This window comes from Camelus ferus, chromosome 14 (genome assembly GCF_009834535.1).
Source record: "Camelus ferus isolate YT-003-E chromosome 14, BCGSAC_Cfer_1.0, whole genome shotgun sequence".
Lineage (NCBI taxonomy): Eukaryota > Metazoa > Chordata > Mammalia > Artiodactyla > Camelidae > Camelus > Camelus ferus.
The window spans coordinates 22849288-22871800 of NC_045709.1; the positions used below are offsets into that span (position 1 = coordinate 22849288).

A 22513-nucleotide genomic window follows, 5' to 3' on the forward strand; every position below is an offset into this window, starting at 1 on the left:
CCAAGGCCCCGGCCAGAGCACCGGAGGGCCAGTTCCAGCCACCATGACTGGCTTCGTTTTTAAAACAGTCAGCTGCTCATGCATCTTCTAAGCCTTTAAAGGGCAAGATGAAGTTGAAATACTCCCGGGCTCTGTGGGGACTGCGTCTGGATTTTCTCTGCCCTTTCTGCCGCATTTGTAGCGAAGGTCACTAGACCCTGCATGAGCTCTGCCCTGGGTGGTCCCTACCTTCGCCTCCCAGGCGATGATCCGTGCTTCTTTCTGTTTCCAGAGAAAGGGCACTTAGGGAAAATTCAGAAGAACTGGCGATCAGTCCTTTGGATACAATGACCTTTCTAAATAAGCATCCAGCCTTTGGCGCTGCAGCGTACAAGCTTCTTCCTCTTTGTTGTGGACCTTTTTAAAAAGCCACACACAGAAATAAAACTAGAGGCAAATTTGAAAATACACTCATTTTGGTTATTTCAAGTGAAATCAAATAGTTAGGCAACCCAACCAAGATGCTTATATTCATTTATGGTAGAAATAAAAATGGGGGTTTTAAACATTAGGTAAAGAAGTGATGTTTGCATTAAATTAATAAAAAAATGTGTTGATAATAAAACTCTTCATAGGAACGAGGGGAAAATGATCAATGTACACATATGTGCGTGAGTCTGGACATGTCTTTGCACTCAGGGACGGACACGTGCAGAGATAATTTGTGTTTTGGAGTCTTTTTAAAATCAAAGTCACTGATGAATTACTGGGTGGTGTTTACCCCGCGTAGGGAAGGTCAGGCCACGCACAGTTTGCTGTTGGACCGTCTACCTGCAAGTTAAGAGAGAAAAGCAAACCTTCTGTTTGAACTCTGGAGTGTTCCATGCGGGCTCGGCTGCTGTAAACGGACTGGGATAAATCACTCGTCCATTGCTGCATTGTTATTGTGGTATTGGGCAAAAATACTTGGCAGGCATTTCAAAGCAAATGCTTCAGTCGAGTGACGGCAGCTAAGAGGAAAATGCCAAGACTAAAGCAAGTGCATACTTTGCTGCGAAAGAAGTGTTTTTCTAATGGAATATTTAATAAAATGAATTGCAGTCATACTTTCATTTAATTAGAATGGTGGTAACTTTCTTTAGGAGTCAGAGGAAAGGTCAATTCTAACATAAAGTATTTTTCATTAAGACATTAACTTAAAAAATAACCAGCGTAAACACGTAGAAAAATCTGCAAAATCAAATGAGAAGAGGCTGTCAGTTCAGCTCAGCCATGATAAATACCCAGTTGTGCTTTGGAATTCCTCCCTGGAAATATAAATTGATTTTCCTCACAGCAAGAGTACGGTATGAGTTTGAACACAGAAAAAACAGATTTATAATTATTGTTATTATTATTGAAACATGCTGCTTTACCAGAACATAGGTGGGTCCAAATTTCCATTATAAGTTGCTATTTTCATTAGGACTTTGTAACTTGGATGTGACAATTGGCTTTCGCCGTTAACTTGGTAAACAGCATCTCAGCCCGGGGCAGGCGTCCCCTCCTGTAATAACACCAATGGCAAAAATCAGGCCAGACAGCTGCCTCTTTTTCCGTCAGCTTTGAAATAAAAATTAGGAAGATATATATCCATGTCAAATAAAGATCAACTAGACTTACTTTTTTTTAAGTTTTTAAGTAAAAATAATTACTAATTGAATAATTAATTTTTTTGAATTGAAGGGAAGATCAAAAATTAAGTTCCCCAAATGAATAGTTTTTATGTGACATGACTTTTCTTCATCACCGTTTTATTCTGACCTGGAGGATTATTATTCCACATAAAATACCTTGCCCATTTGTACCATATCTTTTAGAAATAAAAAATTAAGTAATTAAAAGAGGGAAAAAAAACCCCTTAAGTGTCAACCAGTGTCTTCCCTTGAGTGCTCCAGTGGGTTCATTCAACACCGCATTATCTTCTCAAAGTAGAAAGTGTGTTTCAGTTTGGAACCTAAATTAGTTTTTTCTTTTCTATATTTGCAGATTTAAAATAAGTTTCATGTTTTTTTTAACTTGAGGAAACCAAGTTGTTTTGGACGTTTTTGGTTTGGATGTCGTTTCACCTTTGCTTAACATCCTCCAGGGCAGGCCGACGTCAGAGGGTCAAGGGTGGAGCTGGTGGGGGTCGCGCGTGTCTGGAGAACAGCAGAGCCGCGCTTGTGACCGCCCGGCCCACCTTCCTGCTCTCCACTGGGCCCTGAATCCCGCGGCGCCCGCCCCGGTAGACCCCTCCCGACCCCCACCCAGGCCTGCCTCCCTCTGACAGCTGACTTTGAATGTGACTCAAGTGCAGGACCCCAGCATTTTGTCCTCAGCCATCATCCATTTTCTTGCTCCAAATGGGGAAACTAGCACCCAGACAAGGGGGCAGCCAGCTTCGTTGTCCAGGCCGGGCATGGAGCAGGGTCCTCATCTGAGGCCCTGACTACAGTTTCTCATCAGTAGGTTTATTGTGTCTTGTTTTGTCTTTTTTATCTTGTGCGAGTCATGTAGAGGGCTAGGAATGCCTTTCCAGAAAAAAAAATTGCGTATTTGGAGACATTCATCCTTACAGTTTGGGAGGAATAAATGGACCTTCTAAAATTCACTCATGAACTATTGAACCCATGTACTCCACTTAAGAAACCCTGTCCCATGTACCATGCAACAATCATAACACAGTAATCACGTATGATTATTCAGACTGTCTCTTCTTCAACTTTAGAAGCTCCTTACCACTCTGAGCCGAAGCCCTGCTTCACCGAGCAAACCGGAGTAACAGGAGGAGGGCCCCCCTGGGCGCCCCGCTCCAGGCACCTGCGTCTGTTGGCTCCAGCCGCTCTCCTGTCCCTGCGGAGGAGCCCCCGTGGCTCTGAGCACCCCAGCCCACCAGGTATGCAAGGCTCAGACCCTTTCCCACTTACTCCAAGGACCCCACCCCAGTAATTTGCTGGTCTCGCCACTGCCTCCTCTGATTCCCCCTCCACTAAATTCTTCCCATCAGCCTATTAACAGGCTGTTATTTCTCCCACTTAAAAAAGAATGTAAAACGAGCAAAGACAATGCTCAGCTCCATCCCTCTTTCTAACCCACCCTCCATGCCCAGCAATGGAAAACGCCTTAGAAGTGATGGGTCTGCTCCTTTCCAGTGGCTTGTTTCTTCCCATTTTCTCTTGACCGCCCCATCGTTCTACCCCCAGCTGTCCCTGCCGGAGCTGCCGGTGACCTCTGCGCTACTGAGTCCCCCAGCCGCTGCTCAGGCTTCAACTTGCAAAGTAGGAGTTCTGATGTGTGCTCTCCCTGCCGGGGCCTCCCCTTTGTGACACCCAGTCTCGGAAGGAGAGCCCACCTCGCGCTCCTCGGTCTCCCGGGTACTTCCTCCGAACCCCCTGCTGGCTAAACCAGAGTCGCTCGGTGCCCGAGCCTTGGGCCTCTTTCCTTCAGGATCTACACTTGCACTCTTGATCATTTCATAAAATTTTATAGCTTGAAATTCCATCTCTGTGCTGATGACTCGAAAATTTAAAACCACAGTTTAATCTTCCCTGTGGACTCCTTTCCCTCGTATTCACCACGCTCTGACACGCTGCAAATTCTGCTTTTCTGTCCGAGTGTCCGTCCCTAGAACGTAGACACCGGACGGGCAGGAGCTGTCTGCTCGCTCATGGCTGCGTCCCCGCGCGCAGACAGGAGCTGACCGGGAAAGAGACAGCAGGTATTTATGAAGTCAATAATGACATCAATTATTTCTAATTTTTAAATTTAAAAAAAGAATCACTGACCTCCTCCTCCGTGGCAGGCTCTGGTGAACCAGCTCTCCAATTTCACACGATTCACAGCTTAGTACCCAGAGACAGTTCTCCTGGTTTGAGTTTCACAGATGAGGCAACTAAAGATGGTTCAGCTCAGGGCCCTGCGAAGTGCTGGCCTGGGGCCAGACCCAGCCCACTGCTTGCTTTATTGACCTAAGAAGCAAACGTTTACATTTTCAAATGGATGAGAAAAAAATCAAGAGAAATAACGTTTCATGACCCATTAAATACAATTCAAATGTCAGTGTCTCTCGATGAAGTTTTACTGGCACACAGCACGCTGACCTGCTCCCGCCCTTCCCGTGCTTCCTGGCCCGCGACGGCAGCAGAGCTGCGCGGTTCCGCAGCGACCGCGTGTCCCCGAGGCCCAGGCTATTTACAGGTGGCCCTTTGTGGGGAAGTGTGGTGACCCCTGAGTTAGAAGGCTTGTCCGAAGTCAGGCAGTGGGGGAGGGGTGCCTTCTAACCTGGACACTGTGGTTCTAAGTCTGTATTTTCTCACGCTCCGTGATTCTCGGTGTCTCTTCTAAAGTTGCAAAACATTTAAAACAGTTTCTTAAAATGAAGGTTATGCCTGCCTTTCAAAGTCACGTATGGGCCACAGAGGGTGTTCAGGAGGTGATCATTGTGTTGGGAGAGGAGGGTGGGGAGTAGCTGGTTTAGAGATGCTCCCCACCCAGCACCCAGCTTTTCGGTCCTACAAAGCGCCCTGAGGCCCGGCGGGGCCTGTGCTGGGCACTGCTGCACGGTCTACCCGGGGTTCGGATCTGTGCAGCCCAGGACCCCCTTCCCACCCCAGGAGGGAGGGATGCCTCAGTGAGCACGTGCCCGGGGCCACGGGAGCAAAGAGAGAAGGAAGAAGGCACTTCCTGAGGGCAAGGTCAGCCTGACAACTTCCCAGCAGGCCAGTCCTTCTTCACTTCAGTGCTGAACAAAGAGGTGGAGGACAGTTGGCCCCACTTCACCCCCTTCCTGCTGAAGCCGTGGTGTGGTCTGTCAGCATGGCTGCTCCACCCCGGTCAGGTGCAGGGCCTTGGGAAACACCTCGCAGCTCTCTGCTCTCTGTTACGCTCATACATCGATTTAACCTTGCTCAGCCTCCCTTGACTTCTCCGTAACAGGGCAACACATAGCGTCCCTAACCAACACGTCTGCTGGGGTTGAACGGCTGTAAATATCCTAACACGTTACCTCACACATACGGATCCAAAACGACAATTTTTACTTATTATTATCATTATTTATCATTAATAAGACGAAACACTTGGGAATTTTTCTTGACTGTTTTTTGTGAAGCTACTGTAAGATTGATAAAGGGGAAAAATATAGTTCTACAAATGGTGCTGGAAAAATTGGTTCTTCACATGGAAAAAAATGAAAATGGATTTCCTACTCCTTCCCGCGCACAAAAATCAACTCCAGATGGATTAAGAACTGAAATGTCAAAAGTAAAACTTGAAAACTTTTAGAATAAAATACAAAGGAGCAGCCTCATTACCCCAGGGTAGGGAAATACTTTTTAAATATGACACAAAAAATGCCGAACAAAACAAAAAAGAATTATCCATTTGATTATATTAAAAAGTGTTAATAATCTGTTTATCAAAAACCATTTTAAATAAGGCAAAAGGCAAGCTACAAACTGGAGGGAAATATTTGCAACACTTAAAACCAACACCAGAGTAGTCTCAAGAATGTGCAAAAACAAAAACAAGAAAAACCACAAAAACACTTTTTCGAAGGAATAAGGAAAAAAAATTACACAAGAGAAAATCGAAACACAAGAAAAACGTTTCACAGATGAAGAAACATTTATGGGTTGCAAACATGAGAAGACACTCAAGAGTCACTAATTAAAGAAACGCAAATCAAAAATGAAATGAAATGCCCTCTGAAATACCCCTGTAGCCCAGGAAGATTAAGAAGTCTGATGATACCAAATACTGGGAAGAATGTGGGCCAGCAGGAGCTTTAATGCGTCCCTAGAGGGGGTGAAGTACACAACCACATGGAAAACATTTTGGCATTACTTTGTGAAACTGAACATCTGCGTACCCCACAAGCCCGTAATCCCACGCCCAGGAGTGGACCCAAATATGTGTCTTTCAAGGGTCACACCATGAATGCTCACAACAGCCCTTTTGTTAATTACCAAAAACTGTAAATAACCCACATACCTATTCAAAAAATGATAAATAAATTTAGATACATATACTGGAACAGCAGAGAGCATTAAAATGAAAAAATGAGCTCTCACACAACGACATAGACTAATCTTTGTAAAGTCACTGTCTCAGTCAGCTTCAGCTGCTGTAACAAAAATCCCCCAGACTTGGGGTCTGGAACAACAGACACTTATTTCTCACAGTTCTGGAGGCCAGGAAGTCCAAGATGAAGGTGCCAGCCAGTTTGATTCCTCCTGCGAGCTGTCTTCTGGGCTTGCAGACAGCTGCCTCCTGGATGTGCTCACAGGGCCTTTCCTTGGGGTGTGGTCACAGACAGAGAGGACACTCTGGAGTGTCTCCCTCACCTTCTAAGGGCACTGACCCCTTCATGAGGGCCCCACCCCCATGAACTCAAATCAATCTCCTCCCATAGCCCCCCGGTACCATCACATTAGGGGCATGGGCTTCAACTTATGAAATTTGAAGGGACACAAACATTCAGCTCATAACAGTCATACTGAGTGAAAAAGCAAATACCAGAAGGGGCATGCAGAGAAATACCCAGAGCACGTAAATGTAAAGAACGTACTGTTCAGGGGGTAAATGGGATGCAAAGAGCACAGAAGTCAATGGGAACGTTCAGGGGCTTTGATCAGGGAGCGTTTCACAGGAGTTTAATCTACTGTTAGATGAAGGAATGAATGAATGAATGAAAATAAATAAATAAACAGGAAGTGGGGAGGAGCTACCCATGGACTCGGAACTACTCTGCGGGGACGCCAGTGACCACGGTTACCATCAAATCAGTACTTGAGATCCAAAGAAACAGAGAGAATGGACAGAAATGGGTGAAGTTCAACCATGAATTCCAAACAGTGGGGGCTGAACTCAGCACAGGTTCCCGGGAAAGCCTCAGCGGGGGCTGCGGTGCAGCTGCGCGGGCACTGCGCCACCAGGGAGGGCCGCTCGGCAGAGCCACGTGCTTCCACGAGTCCTTCCTCCCAAAGGAGGAAGCGCGGCGCGGAGCGAGGAAAAGACAAGCTTGTGAGCCTCACCGCGGCGGGCCCAGCCTCCCCTGGACGAGGGCGGTCAGCACTCCCCTCCACTGCCAACCTCCGTCCAAATCTGGGTTTTGTGAGAGTTCAAAAGATCTCAGACTCACCAGTTTCTGTCACCCTGCTACCCCAGCTCTCCACCAAGCAGACCCTCAGAAAATATGGGTCCCCAGAAGGGACCTCCAAACTCAACTCTCAAGTCATTTCAAGTCACAACAACTTTTTGTACCTGAACTGCAAACTCCGAGGAACTCCGAGGAATTCATAACAAAAAACACAGTAACTCTAGGATTTTCCAGTTCATTCCCCTTGGATGGATCCAGATAAAATTTAAAGTGGAGGCAAAAGTAAGAGATGAGCCCACAGACTGAACCCACTGAGCAGCCTTGATAAATGCCCTCCTAGCGCAGCTGGGGACCGTCCCCTGCTCCGTGCAGACACGACTCCATCCCTCACCCCTCCTGCCCCCTGCTCCTCCAGAAGGCTGTTCTGGATTAAGTAAGGCTGCGTTTTCTCCCTCACCCCCCATACCCACCACCCGCAACTGAACTAAGTCAACTAAATGGTCTTTGGCTCTAGGGACCGGCAATTACAAGTGACAATCTGGCCAAGAGACCACCAACAGAACCTCGCACAGGAGAAAAAGATCTCTTTCCTGGCTAAGCAAATTCAATACCCAGGTGAACAGTTAATTTCCCACACAAAATGTGTGGATGCATTAAAAGCAGGCTGCTTTCTATATGGGGCGACCACATAATTTATCGCCTCGACTGGAACACCTTTGAGCATGAGACAGGGCACTATTAATAATTAAGAGGAGGGAAGTGACTTTCCCCCGAGCTGTGCGGCTGCCCGGTCGTCACACCATCGTAATCAGAGCAAATCGTCAGCTTCTTCCCCCCCACCCCCCACGCCCACGGGCAAAAGGCAATACTGAAAACGCAACTCAGTTTCACCCACACGTGCTGGTTTATTTAGGAACAGTACTCGACCGTCACTCCCATATAACTTTATCTCGAAGACAACTTTTCTGGGAATGGTATTTCTGTGTAATCAAAAATGCGTAAACGTGCACATATTTATAAGACTGGAAAGAACACACATGAGGGTCAACAGTGCTTAGCTCTTGGAGGACGGGTCATTTACAATTCCTTTTTATGCATTTCTTTCAATTTATCTAAAAACAGCATTGTATTTACATATTATATTTAAAGTGGTTTATCTTATTCTCACATTTTGTCTACAAATGTTCTCATGAATCAGATTGATTGAAATTAGCAGCTACAAAGACCTATCAAGGATACATATACACATTCTAACTTCTTCAAAATGATAAGGCTTTGGGATTCATCCTCCAATATCTGGGGATTCATCCCTTTCCTCTCGATTTGTGAAAGCTGTGAGCTTTTCTCTTTTGTGCAAACTGGTTCAGAACCATAGGAGATTACAGCTAAAGGACCAGATCCTTCTGTGGGCATTTACCCCATGAAACCCCTGCTGTGTTTATTTCCTCTGGCACACACAGGAACAGCAAGCATTCTCATGCAAATGACCAGGCCCTCTGAGCTGCATTTCCCTGAAGGTGCAGTGCCAGGAAGCCACCGCAGGGTCAGTAAGAAGTCCCCCCACAGGACCCAGGGGGCCTTCTGGCAGGGCTCTTAAACAGTGGAGCAGCAGCACTCAAAGCGCCCCCCCCAAAGAAAGTGTCTGAAGTCATCTGGTGCCTGTACAAAGAAAGAGGACCACGAGGCTGCCAGGTAAGCTGGAACATTCTAAAACTTACAGGAAGACGTTTTATCTGGCCCCGAGATGGATGCTTTTCATTGAAATGATTTGAAAACACCACTTTGCTTTTAGTGAAAGCTAAAATGGGACAATGATGATGTGGTTTTCCTGTGAGTATTTTTAAATTTCGCGTCTGGAGAGATGCATCATTTTGCAAATGATAACCACTATATATAAAAATAGATAAAAAACAAATTTCTTCCGCATGGCACAGGGAGCTATAGTCAATATCTTGTAATAACCTTTAATGAAAAAAATACATAAACATGAATATATGCTTGTGTATGCATGGCTGGGACATTATGCCCTACACCAGAAACGGACACATTGTAACTGACTATATTTAAATAAGAACAAAACCCAAAAAACAAGTGTGTCCCTAACAAGCCATGCTGGGCAGCGTCAGTGGAAGGGTCGGCCAGCCGGCTACAGCTCCCGGGCTGGACGAGGTCTCCTCAGGGTGAGCCACCCTATTTTCGTGTCCCGGAACAGCCGGAGAAGACTGTGTGGAGCCACAGAGTGACTGTAAACTCTCCCCCAGGATTAAACTGCCTGAAAAAACCCAAAGTGACAGTGCTGCAGAGACCAGCCTTCCCAAGGTTAACACAGCCCGGAAGTTTGAATGCACGTCGAGGCATAAGGTGCTGAACGTCAATCAGGTTTCTCTGCGTTTTCTCAAAAGACTCTTTGTTTGCGTGCGCTGCCTATGGTCAGAAGCTGGGCCTCCTCTTGGTTTTGAAACTGCTTGAACTGCTACTGCAGAATTTGCTCAAAAATTCAAATATAAGTTATAAAAATAAATCTCCTTCCACCATCATGATCAACTTAAAGCACAACAGTGAAGTCACGGTTCAAACAGAAGCGCAGCTGGAAGATGTACTGGGAGGTGGCGGGGGGGTGGTGGCGGGCAGGTGGCCCGAGCACGACCTCCTCTTTGTAGGTGACGAGTCCCTCTCCAAGGTCCCCTGACGGGAGGAACCATCCGAACGTGAAGTCCTCGTGACAGCCCCCACCTTTAGTTCTGTCTCGCTTCTGTGCTCCTCAGCGGGTCCTCCTTGGCGCTACCTGATCTGAGCAGAAACTCCAGCGTGCAAAACCACACACTCAGAACTGGCCGCACACTTAGTTTCCAAAGTGTCAGTTTCAGGCCATGGACCAGGTGTGGGTGAAAAATGTAACCTAACTTTCTGTACTTAACTTCATTTTCACTTCATTACAACTACCAGTCCTCAGGAGGTGCTCACCGAACACTCGTGTTTGAAGAGCCCCTTGGAGATGGCGTTCAAACACCGAGTCTGATGAGCCGGGACCCCGCGTCCCACCCGCTCTGGGTGATGCTGACCATCCAGGCTGGGCAGACCCTGATGTGAGGGGCGAGGCCTCAGACCATCGTCTGGAAGCGGCTAACGGAGAGTTCTCCACCTGTCTCAGCTACTGGGCGAGACGAGATGAGAGCTGCCCTGGGTCTCCTCCTCCAGCGTCACCTCCTGTGGATGCTGAGCACAGGTGAGGACCCGTGTGCCCCTGCCCTCCTCACCACAGCAGGCCCGAGACACCACGGTTGGGCGGCGGGGTCCCACGGGGCTGGCAGGGCCCCATGGCAGCCCCCGGACCCGGAGGCCGTGGGCAGGTCGGAGCCAGCGCGGGAGGTGGGCGGGCTGTCAGAGGAGCCACAGCACCTGGCCTCTCACTTCTGCCCCTGTGGAACCAGGACTGCGTGGTGGGAGACGTGACACTTCTGCAGGGACAGTGGCACATGCCTTTTTTCACCCTTAAGTCCCGAGTGCCTTAGATTCAAAGTCTGGTTCACAAGCGGGGACTCCTGGGTGTGCCCGTCTGTCCCCTCGGAGCTGAGTTCAGTGCTTTCTCGCTTTTGCACCACATTTGCCCCTTCCCTGCTGTCTTCCCGGGAGACGCGAGAGGAGATCGTGGGCTCGGCGTTTGTACCTCTTCGTTGCAAGAGTGAGTTCGTGAAAACCAACAGTGAGAGCAATACTTCATGTTATCTTTCGGGCAATAATTAAGAAGACCTAAAATGTATTTTTGTTTTCTATTAAATCAGATGGGATTTATTACAAGCAGAGATCTTTCTCATGTTAGCAGGACCCCCAGATTGCACCAGAGTGGCTGTGCTGAGCCCTGATCAGGCTTCCATCACACCAGTAGAAGACCTGGAAACATTAGGATTAAAAAACATATATATTTCCCCCAAAAACAATTAAAACAACAAGACAAAAAACCCACAACAATGTGGTGTTATCTTTTGCTTTCCAAATGGTTAAAGGCAAAACAAAATGAAGCAAAAACACAAGCAAGAGGTCATCTTTTTTCCATTTCAGTCTGAAACGTTCAGCTCAGTTTTCAAAGCCCTTTTCATCCCCTGCTCGGCTCCAAGTTTCCGCCACAAGTCGTCATTTACGCTGATACACAAACCTTCTCGTTTTCTCCGGAAAAGTCCGCGTGGCTCACCCACACCCTCAGCTGGTTTCTCTCTCCACCGGGACTGTCTACTCTGCTGGTTCCGCTGTTCCTGCGAACTCTGCCCGCGCCCCTCCCTCCGGCACATGGGGACCTGGGTCCCGCGAGTGCCGCTCAGCCCGGGCGGGGCAGTGGCCCTTGCCCCTCTCGGCGCTGCCATCACTGTGGGTGCTTGATGGGTGGCGTTCAAATACCGCCACCTGGTCCTACTCCTTAGCTCTCTCCTGAACTGTGAACTCTGCGTGGTGGCAAAGAACAGGTCATCTTCAAGGGCGGGGGTGCCATCTTCTTCAGAGCAGGGTTTCTTTTTCCCTCCTATTTTTGCAAGTAGAAATAGGAGACAGCAGTGCTAAGCCCTGTCAAAAATGTTTTCAGTTTCTGTGCTCTTCAAAAGTATTTAGTATGCTACATGTCAATACATGTGTTATGTTGCTTTTTGGGCAAAATGTAATTCCTGATTATTGTGGAATATTTAAAAATATATGGGGAAAAAAAGCCAAAATATCACCTATAAACTACAATTTATGTTTACATTCTGTGTCGTATGCCTCTATGCCTTATTTGAAGGTTATCACACATGTGCAGCCTATGTATTCGTGGCTGTCTATTCATCTATTCATCTATTAGCTGAAACCAAGATGTTTTATTTAGACTTCCCTCTAAAAGTGTGGGTTTATATGCTACCTGATATGCTGTAACTTGTGTTTTGATTCAGTATCGTGGGCACGTGGCAGGACGTCACTCTCTAATCCTACTGCTACTGCGACATTATCACAAGGTCGTTGTTTAAACGCATGGAGTTTCCTCACAGGGAGCTATCACCATATATGAAACAGCCCTCCGTCGCTGGACACTTCGGGCATCCTGTGGCGCATCGCTGCCTCCGTGGGTTATCGTGAATCGCACCTCCCAGGTGCCTCCCCACCGTGCTGACCCCGGGCTTGGATGAGTGACGTGTGCGTTATTTCCCTCCTGCTGCTGTAGGAGATTACCACTAGTTCAGTGGCTTTGAGGAACCAGGTATATTATTTTACAGTTCTCAAGGTCAACGTCCAAAATTGCTCGAGGGGATAAAATCAAAATCTGGCAGAGCTGTGGCCCTCCTGGAGATTCTAGGGAGAACCCGTTCTCTGCATTTTCCATGGCTGAAAGACTTAAACATTAAGACGAGACACCATAAATGTCCTAAAAGAAAACATTGGAGAACCATTCTCTGACATAAATCTTAGCGATGCTCTGCTAGGGCAGTCTACCCAGGTAATAGAAATAAAAGCAAAAATAAACAAATAGGACCTAATTAAACTTATAAGCTTTTGCACAGCAAAGGAAACCATAAGCAAAACAAAATGACAACCTATGGAATGGCAGGAAATAGTTGCAAATGATGTGACTGACAGTGGCTTAATTTCTAGAATATATAAACAGCTCATACAACTTAATAACAAAAAAACAAACAACCCAATCCAAAAATGGGCCAAAGATGTAAACAAGCAATTCTCCAGTGAACACATACAAATGGCCAAAAGGCACCTGAAAAAATGCCCAGTATCACTAATTATCAGAGAAATGCAAATCAAAACTACAGTGAGGTATCACCTCACACCAGTCAGAATGGCCATCATTCAAAAGTCCACAAACGATAAATGCTGGTGAGGGTGTGGAGAAAAGGGGACCCTCCTACACTGCTGGTGGGAATGCAGTTTGGTGCAGCCACTGTGGAAAACAGTATGGAGGTTCCTCAAAAGACTAGGAATAGACTTACCGTATGACCCAGGAATCCCGCTCCTGGGCATTTATCCAGAAGGAACCCTACTTCAGGATGACACCTGCACCCCAGTGTTCATAGCAGCACTATTTACAATAGCCAAGACATGGAAACAGCCTAAATGTCCATCAACAGATGACTTGATAAAGAAGATGTGGTGTATTCATACAATGGAATACTATTCAGCCATAAAAACCAACAACATAACGCCATTTGCAGCAACATGGATGTTCCTGGAGATTGTCATTCTAAGTGAGATAAGCCAAAAAGAGAAAGAAAAAATACCATATGATACCACTCATACGTGGAATCTAAAAAAAAAAAGACACAAATGAATTTATCTACAAAAAAAAAACAAACTCATAGACATGGTAGACAACTCATGGTTACCAGGTGGGAAAGGGGGTGGGAAGGGATAAACTGGGAGTTCCAGATTTGCAGACCCTAACTACTACATATAAAATAGGTAAACAAGATCCTACTGCAGAGCACAGGGAACTGCATTCACTATCTTGCAATAGACTATAATGAAAAAGCGTATGAAAAGGAACATATGTATGCACATGTATGACTGAAACGTTATCCTGTACACCTCAAATTGACACATTGTAAACTGATTAGGCTTCAATTTAAAAAACAGTTTTTTGAGTTATAATAAAAAAATAATTCTCTATGTTTTCCAGCCTCCGGAGGCGGCGTGCACTCCCTGGCCCATGGCTACGTCACCCCAGCCTTGCTTTGGTTACTGTGTCTGCTCTGACTCCAGCCCTCCTTCCTCCTCTTGTAAGGACCCTTGTGATTACATCAGGAGCAGCCAGAATGTCCAGGAATGAGCTCACCATTTCAAGACCCCTAACTTAATCACATCTGTAAAGTCCCTTCTGCCTTGCACGATAACAAATTCACAGGTCTTCGGGGATTAGTATGTAGATGTCTTTGGGGGCCACTGTTTTGCTGACGGTGAATTTCTTCGGTCAATGGGACATCAGCAAATGCAAGGCAAGCTCAAGGCAGACAGGCAATCGAGCTGGCGGACTTTGCCTCTTGGAACCTCGGTGGCACCACATACAAGATCTTTCCGATGGAGACACCATTTGGATACAAACCAGCGCGCCCAAGGCCTTAGCCGACAGCTGGGCCTCCGAGTGGCACTGTCTCGGATTCGACAGCCCTAACCACGTCGCCACATAGCCACAGAAACAGTCCCCAGGGAAGGCCAGCAGGCAGCTGCTTGGCCCAGTTAAGTCCAACTCCTGCAGAAGAATTCTGAATAAATAAATCATAGTTTTGAGATACAGTGTCTGGGGTTATCTGTGATGCAGCAATATAGAACTTGAAGTTTCAAACAAAATTATGATGAACAGCAGTGCGTGTACATCTTTGGGGAACATGTGAATCAGGCGAGAGCCTGAAGGACTAAACAGGCCCAAAAGGCCGCCCCTCCAGGGGCGGGGGGTCCAGCCCTCCGTAGGTGCAATTGTTTCCTTCTGTTAAGAAGGTCCTCAGAGTAACTTTCAAGCCCAACTAAGTTGGTGACAACGCACTCTGCTGGGATGTGCTGACCTGGGCGCGACTGAACGAGTTATTCCACGTCTTCGAGCCTTCATTTTCTCAGCAAATGGGGTTTTATCAGTAAAATGGGGACGGGAAATAAGTAGAAATGCTGCTGCTCTTTCCCTTGGGACTGCTCCATCATCCCACAGAAGAGTCTCTCCTCACTGTGTCCTCCACGCTGTGGAGCGCCGTGACCGGGGAAGCCCCTCCCCGGGCGTCACTGGGCGCCTGGACGCACCAGCCGGAGGATGGGCTCTGTCAGCGCGTGCTGGGAACTGTGTGGGCTCGGCCAGTCGCAGCCTCTCTCTCAGCCTTGGTTTCTCTTCCTGGCTTTGTCCTCCGCCAGACCTCTTGGTTTCCCACCTGGAAGAGTTGTGTTAAGCACCGAATGGGCGGACGCACGTTGAGCCCCTGGCAGAGTGGCCCTGGAGGTCCTTCTCAGCCTCCCCCACTGCACACGCGCTCCCCCCTCCCACCGCCCCACGGACCCCCGAGCCCTGCTGTGTCTAATTGGTTGAATGCTTTATAATACGTTTGGTTGCTATTTCTTGTTCCATTGTGCTGGCCAGAACCTCCAGGACGAGGCTGAACAGGGGAGAACAGATACCCCTTTGCTTTCAACCTATTTGTGTCTTTGGACTGAAATTGTGTGTCTCAGAGACAGTATATGGTTGGATTCACATACAATTCTAACAATCCCTGACTTGCGACAAGGGTACTTACTATGAATGTGATTGTTGATATGGTTGGATTTATATGTGTTATTTTGCAATTTGTTTTCAGTATGCCTCCTGTATTTTTTAATTCCTCCTTACTCCTTTCTTTCTTATTACACAAATCATTTTGTACAGTGAGAAGGGAAAGAGGTGGGGACAGTAGGCGTTCTCATTACTCCACATGGGACAGCAACACGTTAAATAGTTTCTTTTCCTTTCATTATTCAACCTTGGAAGGAAAGAGACAGGGAATGGGCACCCTGGAGACAGAGGGTGAACCCAAAGACGACGAGGAAGAGCGCGGGGGTTAGCCCGCCAGGAAGTTCTGGTCATTAGGGAAAAGCGAGTGACTCAACATTTCAAACACTGATAATATCAAAAACACCTACGACGACAGATGAGATGAATGACAACAGCAAAACTCCTGACCCAAGCGTGTGCGCCGTGAGTGCGTTCACAGCCAAAAGTGGACGGACGGCGCAGTCAGCCCCACCTCCTCCAGGAAGTTCTCCCGAATGAGCCAGCGTTTAGTCACCTCTCCTGCATTGTGGACTCCACGTACGATGTAGCCTCTGTTCCAAGCAATTCAGTTAATGACTTCTATTTTTGTACCTGCGTATACTTGCTATTGTGAATTATTTACAATTGCTTCACACGTGTGACTCTTATCTTGGAGCAGAAAACCCCTGAGAAAAAAGCCCATGTCTTGGCTTTTCTTCTAATGTTGATTAAGCCTTCTCCAAACTTTCCCACCCATAGTTCAGGGAAATGACAGAATATTCTGGAACTTCATGTGTCCTGAACAGCCTTTAACTCTACCAAAGAGCACACTGGGATGCAAACACTGAAGAACTGACAACAGACCATTTTACTTCAGACACACATACTCTTCAAAGTTCCCTTTAAGTTCTTGTCTAACCAGTACGAACTTACCCACCGGGAACCTAGTTGAACCATGCATGGAGGAATGAGCGTGCCACCATAGAATCTAGCAGAATGCTGTTTCTGTGGTCCCTGTCACAGTCGCAGTCTGTATGTGGGCACTGTTTCAGGGGATTGCAAGGCGTTCCTCAAACGCAGAACCACACTGAGCCAAGGCAGGAGGACTGTGTTCTCTTTCTTTCTTGCAGAATTCACCCTGGATGTAGATGTTTTCCTTCTCTGATAGTTTGAAAATGAGGAAAGGGCTAAGGTCAGGTTTAAAAAATATATAGTGTGAACCTTGGGCCACTTGCCTGAGAATCAGCTGGGACACATTTTAAAAATCAGGTTCCTGACCCTTCACGAGAGCCGAAGATTCAGAATGTGCACAAATGTGGCCAAGAATCTGCATTTAAACAGGCTGCCCAGGGAGCGTTACAGATCCTACTGTTTGAAAGCCCTAGTTTTATTTTTAATCATAGCTTGATTTCCTGAGAACCTGCCTTCCTTCCATCCCCCTCTCCCTCCTCCTTGGTCCATGATCACCTCCCATCCATTCACTAAGGCTTGTTTCTGTTTCATTTTTATTTTTGATACATGATGTGCTGCTAAGACAGGGTCACAGTTCCGAAGCTTGTCTTGCACCAGACTCATCCCTGAAGCTTAGTAAGTAACGCCCGGGCCCCAGCCCAGACCCACTGAGCCGCACTCAACAGGGCGAAGGCTGGGGCAGACACTTCTTCAAACATCGAACGGGTGACTCAGTAGTTGGCACAGAGAAACTGTGCCTTAACAGGGGGCCGCGACCCCCATCTGGGAGACCATCACCGTCTTCCCGTCCCCGGCGTCCCGGGTGGTGGTGGCTCCCTGGCCCTGGGTGTCCCAGGTGTGCACTGCAGAGCACGTGGGGCAGCTGTGTCTGGGCTCCACACGCCCCTCCCAGCATGGACCCGCTGCCCTCTGCGGGCAAGTCAGTGTCTCCGGCAATCCCAGCCGACGGCCATCCTTCCTGGAGCCTCCAGTGGCCAGTCCAGGAGAAGCGCATTTGCCGAAACTTCCAGAGGCAGTAATAAAAGTTTCCAGTTCACTCAGGAGATAATTATTTCTGGGACTTTTCACAGAACATTCTACATCTCCCGCGCAGCCTCGGATTCCCAGTTCTGCTCCTCTGCTGAGAGGGTGGACAGCACGCCGGCCCTGAGCTTCCCTTGGCCTAAAGGAATCTCTTATCATCTAGATGGCCCCTGCGTGGAGCAGGACGAGGCCCCTCATTGTTGACGTGGTCCCAGTGCAGGTGTCAGAGGCACCCGGCGTCTGCTCGTTCATCTCGGCAGACGCCCCCTGGCCGTGCCAGGAGGATCTCTTACAATCCAGCTGTAGGAACACAGGCAAATCCCCAGCATCACCGGTAAATAAGCAAAGTAAACAACAGCTGTAAACCAGGGTCTCGCCTGGGAGGTCCTAGTGGAAACAGCTCCATATCCAGGCAGCCCAGGCCCCGCGAAGGTGGCCTGGGTCTCCACATGCACCGTAAGCACTTCGGGGAATTTAACAGCACTGCTCTCTGTTTTGACTTTTGGGGCTGGCGAGGAATTTGGCTAAAGGTTTTTAGAGAGAACAAAAGGCATGGCCCCTAGTCAGGGACCTCCTGTATTTTGCATTTTTGCTGGCTGAGGTCAGTCCACGAACTGCAGAGCTGTTTTAAAATGTAATCATAACTACAAAGGTAGGCTCTGGAATTTTTGCATTGTTTGGCATTTAGTGATTAAAGCTGACAGTCGTTGGGCAGAACCGGAGTTTCAGAATTGATAGACCTCGACTAATCCCAGCCATAAAAATGGTCACAAATGAATGCTGTGACAGGTTTTGAACCAAGAAAAATCATCACTGAGCTCACCAGAAAAGATTAAGAGACTGTCAAGTCAAAAAATTATTGGCTCCATTTACACTTGCTTTGGGGAGTGAACGCTGCTTTATCCATTTGTACTGGCTCAGTCTCCTCTTTCATGTGTCTTGTTATAATAATTTCCAAAGTCATAAACAAAGAAAATAAGACATCACCTCAGATAAAACGGCACAGGACTTAATATAAAACATTAGCCGCGGCACAGCCTGGCCTCCGAGAACAAAGGAGTTTAAAATTCATCCTACTTTGCAGTGTTAGAACACTTCGCATTAAATCTAGATGTTAATCCTGATTACATTGTTACACATTCCACAGTTCCCATGCCGTCAGCGCGAGGACTTTATTATTTATGTAACTTCGAGAGCTGACGCAGAGTGAGTGCATCTGATCGCAATGTATATGGCACGGGGGGGAAATCATCAGTAGGTTTCAGGGGAGAGAAAAAGGCCATTTTAATTCTGTTGCAAGACTATTGATTAGTAACAGATGTTGCTTTTCTGATTGAATTATTTTTGATTCATTTTTTTTAAAAAATATAGATCTGTCAAAGTATTTTAAGTCATCTAGAGATAGAGGTTATTTAAACAAGATTCTTTTATTTCTCTTTCTAGGGAGAGCTTCCACCTTCCTGTGCTGCAGGTTACTGGGGGGTGTAATTTAGAGTGACATTTGCTGGAATATATAGGAGTGCCAGTTTCCCTGGGGGACGGGGGCCCTGGTCCAAAGAGGAAACAGTTGGGTCCATTCTGGTGTCAGGGGTCTTTGAGCAGCAGTGAGCTACAGAAGTCTTAGACGGGCATAGCATAGCGCCTTCCCAGGCTTAATCAAGAATTCGAGAGTTCAACCAACAGGGTTTCCGGGGAGCAAATGCTCTTCCTTCCACGGCAGGGACTCTTTCTGAGAAAAATCTCCTTCACTTAGCTTGGCCCCAGCATAGCTGATGCTCTATTCTATTTGCATGGGACGCTAAGCTCGAGAGGGAGCTGGGGAGCCCAACTCTGAAATTAGAAGCAAGCTTCCCATGACGGAGCTGGTGAACTTCCAACTGGAGGTGTGTCTTCTGGCCAAAAGAATGAATAGGCAGCCTCCCTCTTGTTTTCCAAATGTAGGTCTTTAGGTCCTCCATTCTTTTATATATATATATATATATTCTTTTTTCCATGTTTTAATACAATTTAAAAATTTTTAAACTAGATTTATTATTTTATTTTATTTATTTTGGGGGAGATTACGTTTACTTTTTCATTTGTCTTACTTGCAGAGGAGGTGCTGAGGATTCGACCCAGGACCTCATGCATGCTGAGCACGTGCTCCACCACTTAAGCTACACCCTCCCATCCAGGTCTTCTGTTCTTGCTGCCCTAAAAACTTCCAACGCAGACGGGAGGTGAGCAGAGCAAAAAAACTTGGAAGAAGAACATCAAGTCTTAAATAATATATCTGAAGAGAACAACGCAAGGGGAAGTAAGACTGTCATTTTCTGTGTCTCTGTGGCACAGATTGCACAGCTGGGGTTCTTGTAGAATTAAAACAGAAAACAATAAGGAGTTAAAATATAAAGATGAGGACGTACCAGATAAAACCTGGCTCCTGGGCGCCTCTGGGAAATGACACGGAGCATCTCAGCTCCGGGCTGGCTTCCCCACCGAGCACCATGGGTAAGGCCTCGTGGATCCCAGCGCGAGGAAGGAGCCTGTCCTTGGCTTCTCTGCCGCTCCCTTCCCACCTCCTCCCCCAGGCTCAGCCTCCTGTTGTGAATCACAACCTGGGGCGTCCAGACCCCAGGGATTTCAGCCACTGCTCCGTCCTTCCGCGAAGGCAGATTAAACCCACCTGTTTGCTCCTCTTTGAGGTGAGTTCCCTGCTGAGTGTATTCAAAACTAAGCTATTTTCCCTTCAGACTGTGAATTTCTGATTCAGAATCCAGATACGTGATTTCATTTTTTTTCCCTAAAATGTGAGTTTTCCTAATGGCTGCCTTACTATTGACAATATAATATAGTCCCACATAGTCCCTGTATTCAGTTTCTTAGCTATGATGTTCAGAAAACGATTGATATAATCCATGCAAATACAATTTAAGAAAAACACGACTCTTACAATTTATTCCTAGAGGAACTTGTGTCCTGGATCAGTGCAGGCAATAGTGGAAAGTCGATTTGGGGGAAAGCAAATGAATGGATGAGAGGTGAAGAGCTCCTGGCTTCTGGTCTGCATTTTCTGTTAATAAGAAGATGGATTGGTTCCAAAGTAGTACACACAAACTTTGTCAGTGAAATTGATGAAAGGCACCAAGGCCCAGCATTGGAACTGGGGGCGGGAACCGCACGTGAGGTGCGTCCACTGGTTCTCTGGGATGACTGGCCAATGCCTTTCCTGTTTCAAAGCAATAATTCAGCCCAAATGCACTAATAACTCATTTTTTTCTTTTTTTTTTAATTGAAGTATAGTCAGTTACACTGTGTCAGTTTCTTGTTCCACAGCATCATGTCCCAGTCATGCATGTACACACATATATTCATTTTCATGTTCTTTTTCATTAAAGGTTATTAAAAGATATTGAATATAGTTCCCTGTGCTATATAGAAGAAATTTTTTTGATCTATTTTTATATATAATGGCTAACATTTGCAAATCTTAAACTCCCAAATGTACACCTTCCCGCCCCCTTTTCCCCTGGTAACCATAAGATGTTCACTATGTCTGTGAGTCTGCTTGTTTTGTAAATCAGGTCATTAGTGTCCTCTTTTTTTTTTTCTTTTCCTATTTTTTTAGATTCTACGTATGAGCGATCTCATATGGCATTTTTCTTTCTCTTCCTGGCTTACTTCATTTAGAATGACGATCTCCAGGTCCATTCACGTTGCTGCAGATGGCATTATTTTATTCTCTTTATGGCTGAGTAGTGTTCCATTGTATGCATATACCACAACCATGACTCATTTCTCAGAGGCAGGAAATCAGAAAACACCCCGTGTGAAATGCAGCAGCCCACACAAGCGCCTGCGCTGGCTCAGGACTGGGCAAGGAGTAGGGTTTTGCAGACCGACTCACACAAGCCCAGCGCTGTCTCTAATCAGAACACCCAACGGAGGGCAGTTGCCTTGGGCATCGAGGAGAAACGCGTCAGCAAGCGAGACCCAGCGGAGACAAGGGATGGCTGACGGCGGTCCCCATCCATGGGCCAGAGCGCCTTCCAGAGCGCCGGGACTTCATCCTGCGCAGGAAAGTGAAGGTGACTTGCCAACTGGGACAGGCTTTGCGGACCCGTGGGGGTTTGGCGTTGGCTCCTGTTGACTGTAATCAGACTCCCGGTGCATGTCAGGCATTTGTGCTTCTCCCCAGTCATACTGATCCAAGTCTGGCTGGAGATAATTGGACCTCAGCCTTCAATCCGGGGTGCCTAGTGCAGACTGACAGGCTGGAAATGATCCTTATGGCCACCCTTTTGTAGTCAACAGTGCCGACAAAGGTCACTTTTCTCCCCTCCTGAAACGTATTCATATGATATAACCTCAAGGTATTAATTTCTTTATTTGGATTCTGTCCTAGAACAGGAGTACCACTGGTTTGAATGTCTGGGATTTGAAGACTGTTAGCATGACCCCCACGATGGGAGGGGCACCCACAGGCAGGGACTGTGTCCTCAGAGACGAGACGGAGCTGACGCTGGCGGCCTGGGAGGAAGCACTTCCCAGGTGTGGGTCACAAGCCAAACGGCACAGCCTCAGGACTGCACGCAATTATTATTAAAAATTGAGAGTATTTACAAGGAAAAAGGCAGTAGTGTAGATGGGACGGGGCATAGGCTTATGAGGTAAACAAGGGCTAGGGCACACAATCAGAGCGAGGTCAATTCAACCTCAAGTTCAGAGACACCAGACTAGGACGAAGGCACTAGGACTGTGGAGACAACTGAGATGAGAGTGAAATTTTGAAACATTTGCCTCAAAAAGAGGGTTCCTTAAGAACACCATTGAAGTGGCCCGATTCAGAGATTTGACAGCTGGTTGTGAGATTAGCAGGTTGACCTGGTTTTTAGTTCCTGTGTTTGGGGAGGAAGAATTTATAGATAAGAAGGAGTGGGGTGGTGGTCCATGTAAAACCTAACATTATAGAGTTATTGCTGAAAAAGGCTTAGGAAAGACTCGTGACCTTCCCAGGGTGACAGGTTCCCCAAAAGACTTGGAGGCGACAGAAAATTCCTCCTGTCCACTCCTGGATCTAAGCTGGACACTATGGCTGTGGCATGTTTAAGACCAACTAACAATAAAAAAAACGACTCCAGAATTTAAGATAACAGAACAAAATGTGCTAAGTGGATGGGAAGTCCCTAATTTGGCTGAGTTGATGG

General features: G+C 46.9%; 1 long non-coding RNA gene across 1 annotated transcript; it reads right to left on the reverse strand.

Moving 5' to 3' along the window:
- Positions 1 to 493: 493 nt before the first annotated feature.
- LOC116668493 lies at positions 494 to 3962 on the reverse strand. The gene is made up of 3 exons (XR_004325596.1): positions 3786 to 3962; positions 1395 to 1525; positions 494 to 810 (listed from the first exon to the last, which is right to left on the reverse strand). It is a non-coding gene; the product is annotated as an uncharacterized LOC116668493 (long non-coding RNA).
- Between the last annotated feature and the right edge of the window lie 18551 nt (positions 3963 to 22513).